At 43.8% G+C, this 14,230-nt stretch overlaps 1 protein-coding gene across 1 annotated transcript in view; it reads right to left on the bottom strand.

The window, feature by feature from the left end:
• Positions 1 to 307: 307 nt before the first annotated feature.
• The window catches only part of XKR6 (XK related 6), a 188,471-nt gene continuing 174,548 nt past the window's right edge, over positions 308 to 14,230 (bottom strand). Inside the window, exon 3 of the mRNA XM_080585721.1 lies at positions 308 to 14,230. This exon is cut by the window's right edge and continues 24,789 nt beyond it. The gene's annotated coding sequence lies outside the window, so the exon portion shown is untranslated.

Here is a 14,230-nt window from a genome sequence, read left to right as displayed (position 1 = left end):
GAAGGAAGGAAGGAAGGAAGGAAGGAAGGAAGGAAGGAAGGAAGGAAGAAAAACATGCATAAAGCCATACGGTTTTCCCCTTTTGCAATCTGCCCCTGCTTGGACAGAGACAAAGGGCATATTTTCCCCTCCAAAATTCTGCAAAGTGGACCTAGGCAGAGAGAATACAGGGCAGACTGTCTGATGCAGAAGGTTTTGGAAGATAGCACCTGGCACAAGTTTTGCTACAATAAGTTGGTTATTCTTTATTGCGTTGGAAATAAAACAGTCATGTAAAGTCCTGCATAAAACCACAGCTCTGGCCTGCAAAATCTCAGCCTCACCTGGGCTTTGCTGAATATTTTCAGGGCTTGGGATTTGTTTTCTTTTTTTTTTTTTTTTGTTCTTTTTTTTCCCCCGCAATTTATTTGGTTTCAAGGATGGAAATTAAAGCTGTTTGTGGGACTTGTTCTTCTTAGGGGCAGGAAAGGGAAAGCCTGTCTACACAGAGAGATTCTGCTCATGGATTGCTGATGAGGGTGAGGCTAGAGGATAAGCAAAGCAGCGCGGCTGGCTTGTAAACCAGTGTAATAATTTTGAAGAGAGTTATTGTCTAACCCCAGAACATGCTCCCGTTGAGCAGAGCAAATGTGGTGGGCAAGCAGAAGCTGCACATCCTTCTGGCAGCAGATGGAGAGCTGTGCCATGCCCTTGGCTGGTGCCTGTTCGGATGGCTCCAGTTATTTCAGTAGGACTCTGAAAATTTACATCAGCTGTGTGGTTAATTGCCCAAATTAAAACATTTTCATGCTGGCCTTGAGAAAGGGGAGAAGGACTGAGCATTGGAGGCTGGCTGTGTGCAGGATGCTGCTCTAAAAGCCAGCTTCCCCTCGGTGTTTGTGGAGCCATGAAGAGGCTGTGTATTTCCAGATGAAAACCAGCTAGACCATCAAGCAGCAAAACTAGAGTATAAGCATGATTTAAAGAAGTGGTGGAGATCAGCGAGGATTGGGAGAAAATTATTCTTTCAATAGCTTTGCATAAAGAAAGAAAGAGAGAGGTGGAGTTGTCCTGCTTCTGGAGCAGAGGAGAAGCAGATTTTTGTTCCCTATTCTTCTCTGCAAAAGGAATATTGTATAAGCCTTTAGGAAGGAAAAAGCTGATGAAAGCAAACTGGAGAAGTTTAAGTTGCCCGGACACCTCACTGCCCAACATTTTGTAAGGATGGAAAAAAAAAAAAAGACCGGAACTGCTCAGAAAGGGAAAACGAAATGAGCCAGCCTGCCCTTTTGGCTCTTAACGTGCACTTGGCTGTGATTTGGGCATGTTATACTTCTGCAAGCCCATACCTCTCGCACTAGACTTGCATAGAGATGCCGTGAGCAGGCAGACGTCGGGCAGGGTCACCCTGGAGGTGGCCACCGTTGGGTAACAGCGCTCTGCCATCTACAGGCTGCACAGGCAAGACCTTGGGATGCCAGAAAAGCCCTTTGAGACCCTCTGGGATGAAGAACTCCAAGAAAGTGTGTAGCAATGCGTATCGAAGTCTTGCTCCGTCTTATCTTTGGGAAAGGCCACTGGAGAGCTTTCAGGCGTTAAGAGAGAAGAGCGGCTCCGCATTGACCAGGGTGGGAAGGTCAATCTCGGGAGCTGCTGATGGTCACTAAAGTCAGTGCAGGTCCTGCTGTAGGCTTGGAAACGTCCCTGTTCTGGCCATTTAGCAGACACAAAGCTTTGAGAAAACCAATGAGAAGTTTCATGAGGACAGGGGATGTGAAAATGAGCCACGTCCATTGACCGCACGCTGCCCACTTTGACCATCGGTCCCAGCTCTCATCGCACCCGTCGGGCACGGCTCAGCTCTGCGGGGCACGGAGCGAGCTCCTCTTGAACACGGTGGGTTTGTGCTTCTGGAAGGGAGCGTGGAGCTCCTCGCAGGTGCTGAAAAGCTCCCTCGTGGCAAGAGCTGATCGTCCCCACTCCGCTGCTGCTAACCCATTAATTCAGCAACGTTGGATGGCTGCCGCTAAAAGCCAGATCTGTCCTTTGGAGAGCTGGGAGAAACCCCAGGGGATGCCTGCTGTGATCCTGATAAAAAGCATGCTGCCGAGAGGAAAAACCCAGCCTTCATTTGCTGAGGAGGGACCAAAGCCTGCCCTCGTACCCCACGGTTGCCCGAGACTGCCAGGCCTGATACTGATGTCCTGGTGTCGAGCTGGAGCCAGCCACTCGGCTCATCCCTGTCCCTGGGGCACTGGCAGCCTGGTCTCTGGCATCTCCCCGCTGGCAAGTAAGATCCCAAAGGAAAGCCAAACCTGGACTTCACAGCAAATTAAATGGAACGCAACTGAACCACAACTGTGATGCAAAACATCGGTTTGCCGGACAAAACGCAGTTTCCACAACCTGGTTTTAAGGAACAGTATTACATATAGATAGATACACTATGCTAGATCTTGAGAAAAAAATAAATAAATATGCTAAATAAACTAAGACATACAGTATAGGGGATATTCTGATCAACAAACCAATCACCATTAGAATCAAAAAGTAAACCAGCCTTTCACTTAGGACCCTAACAACATTTCTCAATGCACTAAGTACATTTTAAACCATGCAAGTTTACACAAACATCTTAACTAGATTTTTTTTTTTTTTTTTTACTTTTTAAAACACCAACATTATGCATTTCTTTGTTAATTATATTGGTTAAAGTTGCAGCCGTTTGCTGCCAAATATCAGATACATCATATACATATTTTTATACAGAATCTGGACAACACAACATTACACAGCCTAAAGAGAGAAAAAAAGATTATTTGTTCCTTTGTTTGTTTGTTTGTTTTTTTTTCTTTTGTAAAAAATATGAGATGGTGATAGGAAGGAGGGAGAAGGTGTGGGAAATCTTCTACCAAATTAAAGGATTATATCAAAATAATTCCCAAATCACAGTACAACAAGGAAAAAAAATGGTTCGAACTCAGCTCCACATTTAAGATTCTCTTAGCTAAGAAACAAGACTTTACACACAGAATGTATCAGTATTTAAAAATAGAAAGGATTGCAACACCATGCTGTTTGATTCCAAATACGTCTTATTTAAAAAAATTATTTTAAAGGGGAAAAAAAAAGGTCAATAGACATAGTGATTGAGCAAAGTTATCTCATTGGTTTGGATTTCCTACCTACTCGCAATGCATTGCTGTGCGATGGAGCTGGACAGCCAAGGCGGCCAGAACAACGCCAGGACAAAGAAGTGGCTCGGGAGTCGCTGGCTGGCTCTGTTGGTCGTACGCTCGGGGCAGCTGGAACTGCTGACGGGCTCTGAAACCATCCAAATGGTTTTGGGGGGCTTTGCTCTTCCTTCTACTCGGCTTGCTCGGGAGCATCTTTCTGACAAGAGCTGGGGTGACCGACTCGGTTCCCGTGGCCATACCCTGCCCATCAACATCCTGTAGCAATGCACGTGTTTTAGGAGACAGAAAGGAAACAGAACCCGGAAACTAACCATGGAAGATGCTATCGTTGACATGGTAAGTATACAAAAATGCTAAAATTTCAGATATAATCAAAGATACAAAATCAGTTCTGACAAGAGTTGTTTTTTTTTTTTCTTTTTTTTTTCCTTTTTTTTTTTTTAATAGCAACCATTACAGTGCAAGGTTTTAAAGTTATTACAGTAAAAGGTGTGTATCTGGTTTTACAGTAGCTGTATCACTGATTTTTGTTATGTATAGTAGGTCCCTGATGTAAAGTGTATGCACCAGTTTGAGAGAAAACCCCGCACAATAACGGCTCTTTAGCTTTAAATACTTTTTTTTTTTTTAAACAGATACAAAATAACACACCGATTTCACAACTTCACAAGCATGTACTTTTGCCCTAAGAAAAAGCATGAAAACTTTGTTGAGATCCCGACGTTTAAAGGAATGTTAAAAACCGGTCAATGAGGGACGTGGCTGTGTGTTTGAGTCATGGCATTCTGCCACCCCGCTGAGCTCCCGGAGGGCAGGGGTGTTTTTGTTCGGTGCTCTCAGCCCCCTGCTCCTCGCTCAGCCCCTCCAGCTGGTGCCCGACCTCCCCCAGCTGGGATTCGAGTTTGTGCATTTCACGTTAGAAATGATTTTGCACGGACTCACCCGTGCCGGCCCCGGGCTTCCAAGCCACAGATGTGTTGGGAAGGGGCTTTTTCTTTCTAGAAGTTATCGAGATGAGATGCAAATGACTGCAGCCCTGGCAATATCCCACTGGGAGGGGTTAACTCAAGTAAGATGCTCAATTTCTACCCCAAAAAGACAACTTCACGGCTAACCAAGCAGGCACTGAGAACACACCACAAAGTAGCAACTCAGGTAATCGCTGGGGCAAAACCAACTCCGACCCATTAATTCAACGGAGATAATCCAAAATCGCATCAGTGCAACTGATTGCCCTGTTTCCACGGGCTGGATGAGTGCGGCTGAGGTCCCACAACTTTAAACTCCTGTCTACTCTTAAAGGACAGCAAAACATCCCAGCACTCGGAGAAGAACCATCACTGTGCTACTTGTCTGTCACTCGTGGTGTGCTGCCAACACAAATCTTCCCTGTTGGTGCACATCTCTGCATCCAGCCTGTACGCATGCCCTAGGAACACGCATGACTTAATGGCTATGGCATAAGACCCTACAGCACCTTCATCTCTGTCAAAAGGTATAGATAATTCTCCTGGTCTCCTCTGGAAATAAATCCCTGCTAACGAGTTTTCCTCCTTTGCAGTATTCATGTAGTAGTTCCCACTCCGTTCGCATTAGCACTGAAGATGAAGCCCTCGGGGAAGCACGGAGTGGACGGACCATCTATGGACCACGGGCAGAGGTCACCCAGCACCACCAGACATGAGTCAAATGACATAATGCAGGATGTCCAACCATTAGAGACACCCATCCTGCCACAGCCCTGCTGCTCAGATATTTACAGTCAACAACTTGATGTTAAACTCTGCCTGGCTTGCAATCGACAGACAGTTGTGTCTGTGCCACTTCTGGAGTGTGATTCTTCTTCCTATCACGGAGGTGACCAAAATCTGATGAATCACAGCTGAGAGTGCCTGTTTTGCTCTGTTGGCTGTAGCAGTATAGGCAACAAGTTTGGGTGAAGAAGCCTCTTCCATTGCTTTAAGATCAGGTGAGATTAGTCCTTCCATCCCTGCCTACCAGGAAGACACTATGTTAAACAAACAAACAAAAAGCCCAGGGTAAAATTAGGGCTAGGTCATATTACCAAGGTGTTCTAGCAAGCAAATAGTCACTTCCATGTGTCGGGTGTGGTTAAGGTGGGAAGAATCATTTCAAGGGGAGAGTAGGAAGCACAGCTGAAATTCAATGCAGTAGGTGATAAAGTTTTACCATTTCCACTGCACCCATATTTAGCCAGCCAGAAGTTAAATATCTATGGGATTGCCTAGGATCCCTCCTTCCATCCTGAAACAGATATAAGATGGATCACTTTCCAGAAGTACCAGCCTTTTGCTTTTCCCTGCAGTGAGGATCTTGACAGTTATATTGGACTATCTGCATTAGCACAGCTTAATTTTGGAGCGTCCATCCATTTACATTGGCTATCGCTAAGAGGACAATGGTCAATATTTAACCCACAACCACTGAAGCCAAAAACTGTGAAAAGCTGCACACACCTTCCCGAGAGATCCACTCTCTTATTCCAAATCATTGTTCCTGAGTTGCTTTCTGAACTAGGGACTCCAGAGTGTTCTACACCAGCTTGGTTTCTGCACGTACTCCTGGGGCTGGAATTACCTCTGGTTGGCATGGGTAAGGCCAGTTCTTGTGCTTCGATCTCACACAGAAAGAATGAAGGACAGTGGATTCATCAACTTGAATTTTCCCTCCAACGTGGTGTTGTGGTCCATCAAGCCTGGGACATCCATTTTTGATATATTCATATACACATTGCTATAAGTACTTTGTTAATTGACACGACCTGGCTCACTATGAAATAGCAAAAATCACCAATTGAAAGGAGAACAAGTGATTTATGATAAAAAGAAATGGAACTGGAGGATGTTCTGACCATGGCTTTGTGGTTGTTCTTCCATTACAATTCAATAATATTTAATAGTATAACTTTTAACTACCAGGGGTTACAGACTTACTGAAGCCAGCCTTAGCCTTTCTGAGTTAAAGAAGCTTTAAAATAGTAGAATCATGACATAAACTTGCTGATTAAATCAAAGACATTGATCTTACTTTATAACCAACCAGATTTTTGTGTAAACAAGAAAACAGTGATCAAAAAATAGTCAGGAAGCTCTGAGGCTGCAGATGATATCACAGCTCAAAGAAGAGGAGTCCAGTTGACTTTGGAACCACCTGGGCAGAAATATCCCTGTCCCTTGAACAGCACTTCAGGAATTTATTTAGTGCTTGATTTTGTGATTTCTGCTTCCTCGAGTTACTTTCACTCAGGCAAATGGGATGAGTTTCATCTCACTTCAAGTTACTGATGAGAAAGTTAGACCCCAAAAAAAGTGGTGTGAGATGTGTAGGATGAATTCCTTCCCAGACGTGCCTATCTCCTTCTGCTGATGGTAGAGGAAGCAGATGCATAGAGGTTAGGCAAGGCACTTTGATTTTTAGAGAGTGAAAGTTCAGTGGGATTATTCCATCTTTCAGCTTCTCTCCCTGCTCCTAATGGCTAGGTTAGTAACTACAGGATCCTCAGGTGGAAAAGGCTGCAGAATTACTCAGAGTGTATTTTATATTAAAAGAAAAATCTCATATTTTGAAAAGTGCATCTCACTCCTCAGCTAAATGAAGTCTCAGCCAGAGGCTAAAGGAGGTTGAATGAACATTACGAGCTCAGTGGAGATAAAGACAAATATTTTTCCAAAGATCTTCCATCCCTGCCTCTCTCCTGACACTTTAGGCTATTCCTAACACTTGTGAGACAAAGAAACAGCACGAGTCCAGCACAGGAGCAGGATGCTCTTGTCCCTATCAGCGGCCACACGTTGGTCCTGCCAGGCACTGCATCCTCCAGGCTCAGCATCTCTGCTCAACTCCACCATCACCCTGCAGCTCCCCACTGCAAAGCCTCTCCATGTAGGAACCCACATCTCTGACATGGCACACCTCGACCTTGGACTGAGGAGCTCCTACACATACTGGTTACCTTCTTTTTGAAAAGCTGTTTTTTTTTTTTTTTTTAAAGAGCCTGCCATCGCTGATGACATCTCCAAACAGTGTGGGAGCTCATACCAATCTGGCTCACAGGAAAGAAAGAAACTTGACAAAACCCCTGATCAGAAATAATACTTTTAAAGATTAGAGGTTCAAGGATCAGACACATGCTTATGCCAGTGCTCCTTTGCCCTGGGCTTTCATTAAATGAGGCATTCCTCTCAAAGCTTGATCAGCCTCCAGAAAAGCAGTCCAAGTATGGAGGCTGTACTAGGTGGGCTGGTCAGTTTTCACTGCAAGAGGCATTTATTTAGCTATGATCATTATTCTAAAGCAAAAATAAATTTCAAAGACAAAGAGAAATTCAGCCCCCAAAAACTGTAAAAGAAACAGCACCACTCCTTGCAAACTCTAAGTAACAGCAAGACAGTGAATCACAAGCCTAACCCAAAAAGACTATAAAGTCAGGATGTCCATGGAGACTTTTTTATTTTCTGACCAAAAAGTACTCAGATGCTTCAAAGCACAAGTTCCCAGGCTAGAAAAGAAGTGGTCAAAATCTGATATGCCAAGCTGCTTAAAACTGGGCTATGTAAAGCCTTGGGACACAAGACTGTGTATCTATTGGAGAAGGATAAGCTTCATTACTCAGGAAATGGCAAAGACCTCTGCCTCATCAAGTGACTTTACCCCTTGGATGTTAATGTCTGAACTTCTCTGATGAATTGTGGATAGAAGAAGGACAGCAGGAATGTTGCCTCATTCTTACACAAAAGAATTTTCTGCATGACTAGTGAAAATGGCCTCCTATATCCACATTGCATTGGAAAATCACCCTTGGCTCCTTTTGTAGTCAGTGGAAAGAAAAAGGCATTTTCAGAGACTGATTCACCTCTCTTTAGATATCTCTACTAGGAGTATTATTCTCCAAGAATCAAAAAGAAAATTGAGCTACAAGAGCTTGAATTTGGAGAGTTAACTTTTAGTTATCTAAGTCAGATAAAGTGAATCTTACCAGGAACATTCATTCTCTCCAAGCTCTTGAAAATTTGTTGAGTTTTGGATTTTCCAAAGTACCAACACATTTCAGTGCTGTTCTATTCCATTTTGAACTTATTGATCCATCTTGGATCCAGCTCACGGTGTCCTAATTCCAGCAAGATTCCAGAAAGCCATTGGAAAGATCTGTGCATTATGGAGCACAGGGAATGTCTCAGCACTGGGTCCTTGATGTTATGGCACTAAAACCTCCCTTGAAAATGACAACAAAAGGATGCCAGGTTTGTGTAAGATAATTGGGTACACTGAACGATTTCCTCTCATATTGTAAAGTAGCACACATTACAATTCAAACTTCTGAATTGTTTCTATGTGTTGCAGTACAAATCTGGAAGAGGTGCTGAGGAACTTTATGCCACCCTTTTGGAGGGGCTTGGTAAGTTGATCTTGATTCTTTAAAACCATTCTGCATTGGGTGGCAAGCTTACCTACATGTACAAACTAAGCAAAATTGACTATGATCAAATCTGTATAGAAGGCAAGGACTGAAGGTGATTTCTATAGTTTCACCAGATGAGACTTCTCTACTGAAACCCTGAATTAGGGCAGCAAATGAAAACTAGGTTGTTTGAAAGGGCTACTGTGCAAATAATGTTTAAGCTGGCCATTAAGGCTCCAGTGGGACATTTTGGGGAAACAGAAATTTTAATGCCATCAACTTGGCTCAATCATGAATAGTGTTATAATGCCGAACTCAAGAGGTCCTTTTCTTTCCACACACGTAAGAAGGGTAAGAAGCAGAAGACAACCTAGACAGGTAAGCAGTGTGTGGATTATATTTTTTAAAAGCCATTTTGATCTTGAGACAGTGGGGTCCTGCTTATCCAAACAAACAGAGATTGATCCTTGTGTTTGAGCTAGTATCTTGGACTTCCTCTAAAGTTGAGAAAGACACAGACACTTCCAGGATATGATTCATCTGACAAAGTGCAGATGGCTGCTTTCCAAAGACAGGAATTGCATCGGAGAAGCACATATTCCTTTCTAAAGTCTGTAAAAGCTGCCTCTATTCCTTAATCCACACTGTAGATGTCAGGTGAGACTCATCTCACCTTAGATGATCCATTTTTGTGATCCATTTTTGCATCTTTTTTGCCTCCCAAAGCAGCCAGGATGTTATAGTGCAAACTGAAAGCTAAAGGACCAAGAATCACTTATATGGAAGAGATCCTATTTCTAGTGGAGACTCAGTCAAAACCTTCAGACTTCAGAGATTCCCACTGGAGCTCTGTGGGAGACCTCTTCAGTTCTTGCTAAAGAGGAAATAAAATTGCCCTGGAAGAATGTCTGCATACCAGCATCTTGCCTCACGTGTATCTGTTCAAGGTACTGAAGGGTGAATAATTATTGTGCTGATAGAGACTAAACATACTTTAATAAACAATACTGTATAAGCCATGTACAAACAACTCGCATTATTGTTGCTAAGACAAATTATCAAAGAATGAAAATGGCAGAGTATTCTCATAGCGTCCTTCATAGTACCTACAAAACCACCTACCTAAGATCCTACCATGGTAACAGCCAGGACACAGCTAGAGGAAGAACCTCTGCTAAAGTTTACAGAGCAGAGCAGAAGAACAGAAGATATGCCTTGGCCATAGTCCTCTTCTTGTTTTCCTAATTCAAACAAATGTACCAAGAAAACTACAGAGGCAGGACAATCCAACCATCTTCTCCACAATTTGGGAGTTATGAGAAGAGACAGCAGTATTTTTTTCTTTATTTATACTGGGAAAAAATGTATTTGGTGAGAACTGACTTTAAAAGATAAAAGAGGAGGTGAGTGGGGTTACTATGAAACCAATAATATAGCTCCAGCTTCATCAGATGGCACAAAGAATTTTTGTTCAATGTCCCAATATCCTATCTTGAAGGCTGAAGCAACAGTGGGCTCTAAGCAACATCTCCGTTGGTGATTTCAGCCCAATAATTCGATGTAGGGAAAGTCACGACTGAAAGGCTTGTGGCAGAGTTCTGGTGTTCTCCACCAGCAGAGCAGACATAACTGCACGGATGTTATGTACCTTCATCAGTATTCCTCACTGATGCCAATCTCTTTCATGCACTGGCTTGAAATTCTCCCTTTTTAAAAATGATGCTGCTTGGTACAGTTGTTAATATCAGATTAATTTCAGCTGACCTTTGCTCCATATAAATCAAGCAATTATTTTACTGAGCAAGGAATTGTACTGCTCCAGTACAGTGTTAGGGAGGATCTAGTTTGAACTACCTGTAACTGACTGAGTCTCCATTTGAAATTTGGTTTATATCAAGGCTGGTTGTGCCACAATATAAGAAGAGGTAAACGCATTTTTTTTTCTCCAATAAAAAAGGCTCAAAATTTACACACAAAAAAAGTAATTATGCAAAAGCATCCAATGCACTGAACACAGGACCTGCTGGAATGAGCAAATTCAAGAGATCCAAAGAGTTGAGCAGCCATCTGCTTTACCAAATCTGCAAAATCCTAAACCAGCCTCAGGCTGCTTTGCCAAATATTTCCCCGGGGCTCACACTGCAGAACTGCTCCAACTTTAGCTCTTCCCTGGGAGGACTGGGGAGGGAAGAGCTTCTGAGCCACTGCTAGTCTTCAGTCTGTGAGAGTGTCTCCAGCAGCTGTATATAGGAAGGTCTCATGACAAGCTGAAGTTCATATGACCTTTGTAGATCTGAGGTTTTCTCTGCTCTGGATTCCATCTCGCGGCACAGGTTTTAGGTTTCTACGTTCACCTGCTGTGCCTGCCTAGCTGTAACTCTTCGCAGTGCTCTGAAAGCCAAGCCCAACAAAACGATCCTAACGAAGTCGGTCCTGAAACTCCCACCTGCTTCAGGGAAATCAAAAGTGGGTCTTCAAGGTGCTGATGTTACACCTCCCAGTCTGTACAGGGCAAGTTGGAAAACCAAGACATGCCGTAGGTTAACAGAGATGCATGCTCCCTACTCACATAAACTCTGCCATGGGCAAAATTCTCCTACTTGTACCTTGTACGCTCTCACGTTGAGGGAAATGGCCACTTGAAGCAAAGACTATCAGTGCTCCTGGCTATGAATTCTGAGGAAGCCCAAGGCTGAGCTGCAAGTAAGCATTAGAGCTGGGGGAATTATTCTGGGAAGAAGGCAAAGAAAGACATTTAAAACCAGTCTTGGGCTGGGAAGAAGCCATCATTTCTCATGCCTGGAAAAGAAGGAATTATTGCAGGAACATACAGCCAGCCATAAGGCTGCTGGATTCTGCAGAAGTCTCTTGCTTGTCTGAGGGAAATGCACTTAAACACAGATCATTTTGCGCTATTAAAACTCATGCAGCTCTCTGGTTCATTTATTTATTTATATATTTTTAAGAAAAAGCAAATGTAACAAGGCCATATGCTGTCCTTGAGGCTCTGTTGGCAGGACAACAAAGGGAAGGCATGGAGCAAAAAAATTCTGGGCTCTTCCTGGAACATACTGATCCCCTCAGCTCCCACGTAAAGCAGGGAAGGTATTTTTGGACATAATAAGAAACCTTTGGCACCTTGTAAAGTTGAATTCTGTTGCTTTGGTATGTACCCTGGAATATGAAAAGGGTGCAGGCCATAAAGGAATAAAAGAGGGATTAAAACAGAGGGTTTTTAACACTAGAATGACAATACTGAGACAAAATCCATTGCAAAGCATTTCTAAAAACTTCCTAGTCATGTGTTGGTAGCTGGCATAATTTAAGGTAATACAACAGGCATGGTTTAAAGGGGGAGGTATTTTAGTAATAAAATATATTTCTAGTAAAAGACATAATCTCTCCCATAAACCTTGTCTCTCTCATTAAGCATGGACTTGGTTGTTGGTTTAGTCTATTTTCAGGTAATATTACCTATGTTTGCCTATCATACCACAGCTCGTTATGCCATTTAACCAGCACCTGGCAAGGGCCATGCTGAGTGCATCTATAAAGATAAACCAAACACTGCCAGGCCCCATTCTTTTTCCCAGTGGCACTTAGCCTCCAAAACAAGGTGCCCCCAACCAAACAAAGTGCTTGTTGTCTCCAGACCCTAGCTAATTCTTCAAGTCAGTGCTACCTGTCCTCAGCTGACATTGGGCCAAGGACACTTGGGCTTACACTTGGGTAATATTGACAACTGGGTCACAGGGCCTCTGCCCAGGCCCTGGGCTCTTCTATTTCTTGGTGTGGATGCAGATGAGGAACCCAACAGGAATGGGATAACAGACTGTCGTTCTTATCAAGACTAGAGCTTCAGCTTCTTCAGAGCACATCCAAGTGTGCCACCCTTTGCCCTGTGTCTCAGTGCTACAAAAGGAGCACACTAGATTATGAGCGGGGACCCCAAGCAGGCCCAGAAGGCAGGCAGTTGGGTTGTTCACCTTGGGCTGGTCTGTACAACCCGTGAGCTGGGTGCCCAGGCAGATCTGTAAGAAATTCACTGCCAAGGGAGGTCATCGGTGGTGAGCTAACAGTCCAAAGAGGGCCTGGCAGAAGGAAGAGCTGTGTCCTCACAGCTAATGATATTGTCCTTCCAGAACAAGTCATTCAAGGTGCACCTTTGAGACTTAAGCCAGCCTCAGATGGGATGGGCATGATGCCCATTGAGTTGGGGGAAGATTATCCTCTCAACATTTACCAGCCTTATGCCTCCTCCTGGGATATCTGGTCATCAAGGTCATGGTCAGGCAGGACTGTGGGCTGGATGGTGAGACTGCTCTGGTGTTTCTAGGCTAATTACTTTTGGGTCTGAGATGATCTGTTTACTGTTTGAAAAACCACCCTTTCCTGACAAGTGGAAGGGCCATAACAAGCACAGTTTCACTGTCTTCTCCCTCACTTTCTTACCTTCCTTTGCTAAGACTGCATATTTCAGAGAAGGACTTCAACAGACTAAAATTGCAGATTTTTCTTCTGTATATTTTAAGGTCTGGTATCTTTTGTGGGATCTTCTGGTGCACTGGTTTCCCCTTCAGCACTTGAGCCTGCCCATATCCTAATGCCCAACCGTACAGCCACTGAAGGACCCAGAAACCCTCTAAACACAGTTTTACCATGTGTCATTACATCTTGGACACAAATCTGCTTCTAAATAGCATGGGGATCTCCATCCCCTGCTGCCATCCATCCTGAATTGACCTGAGCAGTGAGCGAGCCACCTCTGACTTCCTGCAGGGCTCCGTGCCTCCAAGTCTCAGGAGATCAATGAGAGAGAATAAATGACCTGATCTCAGGTCAGTTTAACTCCTGGGTACCTCCAGAGTGGCCTGGACCTCATGTTATTGAAAGGAACTACTCTTGTTTCTTTGTTATTTCAGGAACTAAAAATGCTCTGCAGCTCCCCATTGGGAAACAAGGCTCAAAGCTTCCTAGATCTATGCTCTTGGACTCCAAGAGCTCTCTGCCCCTCTTCCTCTGGTCATCTTCTCGTGGACAGGTCCTAGTGCCATGGTTATGGTGCTTCCATATGCAACTTGTTTTCTATGCAGACTTTTGTGGAAGGCACAGCCTCTTTTAGGGAAAATAATTGACTCAGGTGCTATCCAACTTTTTCACACCAATGGCATAAAAGCTGCTTTAAAAGAATTGAGTCTGTTGAGCTTGTCCGCTGGATAGCTTTCCAACTTGGGCCTTTCCTGCTCAGGCCTCTCAGTTGTCTTTTCTGCCCATTTCAGGGTGAGGGTCCAGTGCCATCCATCCCAAGGAGAATGTCTCCCTTCCGAAACACTGCTGGTGCTCCCAGAAATCCCCAAGTGACCCAGGAATTCAAGTTTGGAGAGCTTGAAGCCCCTTGGCTTCATCTGCAGCTTCAAAAGACAGCAGATACCTCTTCTGTTAAAGACAGAACTAATTGGTCATCCAGAGATGCCTCCACAAAAGTAAGGTCACTATCCACTAACACAACATGCCAAACCTCCCTTATCCTCTGATGATCTGCTACTGCCAACGAGTCTGTTGCACATTTGTCCATGTCAGAAGTTCCTTTACAATTTTTTTTAAGAGACCAAAAAATAAATAAATTACTCTCTTC

Source organism: Anser brachyrhynchus (genome assembly GCF_964034855.1).
Source record: "Anser brachyrhynchus genome assembly, chromosome: 3".
Taxonomy (NCBI): Eukaryota; Metazoa; Chordata; class Aves; order Anseriformes; family Anatidae; genus Anser; species Anser brachyrhynchus.
Note: the sequence above shows the minus strand (reverse complement) of the source record. Positions and strands in the feature narration are given on the sequence as shown.